Below are 2407 nucleotides of genomic sequence, written 5' to 3'. Positions count from 1 at the left end.
AGCAACTTCATGTAGTTCCTCCATGTTATGTCTCCGCCTACAAGTACACATGTAACCACACCCTCAGTCACACCCACTTACTGTTCTGGTGGAGTGGAGAAAGGTGTTAGTGATAATCTCTTGTTATCATCATCATCAATAGTGACTATAATAATAATAATAATAATAATAATATGTAATGATGTCAGTCATGATAAATGTTAATGCACATTAAGTTTGAACTGAATCTGGTTAAATTAAGAGTTTTGGCTGATTAAAAAATTGGCCAATTTATGAAAAAATCCCTGTACTATAGCCCATCGTTTTTTCCAAAAATTGCTCCAAAATCACCCCCAATTTTTATTACATTTTCTAATACGTATTGACGTCCTTATGCTGTGTAGAAAGTTTGATCCAATTCCGACTTCAATTTTTCAAGTTATGGCCATTTTAAGAAAACATCAAAATTCTGAAAAAATCCCTGTACTATAGCCCATGGTTTTTCCCAAAAAAATGGCCAAAAAATCACCCCCAATTTTTATTACATTTTCTAATACATATTGACGTCTTTATGCTGTGTAGAAAGTTTGAGCCAATTCCGACTTCAATTTATCGAGTTGCGACCATTTTAAGGAAACGCCAAAATTCTAAAAAATACCCTGTACTATAGCCCATGGATTTTTCCAAAAATAGCTCCAAAATCACCCCCAATTTTTATTATATTATCTAATACATATTGACGTCCTTATGCTGTGTAGAAAGTTTGAGCTGATTTCGACTTAAATTTTTCGAGTTACGGCCATTTAAGAAAACGCCAAAATTCTGAAAAAATCCCTGTACTATAGCCCATGGATTTTTCCAAAAAATGGCTAAAAAATCACCCCCAATTTTTATTACATTTTCTGATACGTATTGATGTCCTTATGCTGTGTAGAAAGTTTTAGCCAATTCCGACTTCAATTTTTTGAGTTACGGCGATTTTAAGAAAGAAAACGCCAAAATTATGAAAAATACCCAAGGCTACAGCCCATGGATTTTTTCAAAAAAATGGCTAAAAAATTACTCCCAATTTTTATTACATTTTCTGATACATATTTATGTCCTTATGCTGTGTAGAAAGTTTGAGCCAACTCCAACTTCAATTTTTCAAGTTAAGGCCATTTAAAAAAAACGCCAAAATTCTAAAAAATACCCAAGGCTATAGCCCATGGATTTAAAAAAAATAGCTCCAAAATCACCCCCAATTTTTATTACATTTTAAAATACATATTGATGTCCTTATGCTGTGTAGAAAGTTTTAGCTGATTCCGACTTCAATTTTTCAAGTTATGGTCATTAAAAAAAATAGGCCAATTTCTTTAAAATCCCTGTAGTGCCTGCATGTACTGTACATACATGTAGCTTATGCTTATTTTCTAACTTACGTGTTTTGCTTTGAGTGTGTGGTACATCCTCTTCTCCAACAAATCTCTCATTTCCTTCATCTTCAATCGACTCATTTTCCAATAATTTTAACTCCTCTTCACTCACATTAATTATCTAACAACAACAAATAAGTAAATAAATGAATAAATAAATAAACAAACATTAATAATTAAAATAAAGTAAGTGGTCTTACATCATGAACATGAGCAGTCATTATTTCTACAACTTTTGCTTGATAGCTCATGTTGGCTAGTAATTCAAGTAATGGGATCATCTCTCTATAAAAGGAAGAAAGACAGAGTGTGCGTACATGTATTACAATGGAGCCTCTATACAATGGACACTTTGGGTCAAGAAAGTGTCTCTGTTATACAGAGGTGTTCTTTGAAGGAAAGGAGAGTGTGTGTAAATGTATGCAATTGCAACGGTGCCTCTATATCATGGACATTTTGGTACTGTAAGTTGCTCTGTTATACAAAAATCACCCCCATTCTTATTACAATTTTCTGATGCACTTATCCTATGTAGAAAATTTAAGTTGATCCTCTTAGTTTCAACAACTCTGTTCAAGTAGGCCTGATACTTGAATCCTTTATTAAACATACTCTTTAAGGAGCTCCTGGATTTAGTAACAGCTTCATCTAGATGATCCACTTCATCACAATCCCCACAACAATCCTCATCATCAACTCCAGCCACTCCCCCAATCACTTAATTAATACACTTCCATTGCGTGGGTGTTCATGATGTTTTAAAGTTCCAGTTACATACAAACACTCTAATCAATGATTATAAAGTGATCCTGTCATAAATCACTATAGTAGGGCCACACTGACTTTGCACTGTTATTATAAAAGCAGTCTTGGTGGTCACATTTTAAGCAGCTGCTAATTGTTTGTTAAGTGTTTATTTATATTGTGTTTACCAACTATGAATATCATTATCTCAAATATAGCAAATCACAGGCATTATAATTATTAATAAAACTAAAGTTATAGTAAAT

The sequence above is a fragment of the Amphimedon queenslandica genome, unplaced genomic scaffold (genome assembly GCF_000090795.2).
Source record: "Amphimedon queenslandica unplaced genomic scaffold, v1.1 AMPQUscaffold_12222, whole genome shotgun sequence".
NCBI classification, from domain to species: domain Eukaryota; kingdom Metazoa; phylum Porifera; class Demospongiae; order Haplosclerida; family Niphatidae; genus Amphimedon; species Amphimedon queenslandica.
The sequence above is the reverse complement of the archived record's forward strand: the minus strand, read 5'-3'. Positions refer to the sequence as shown.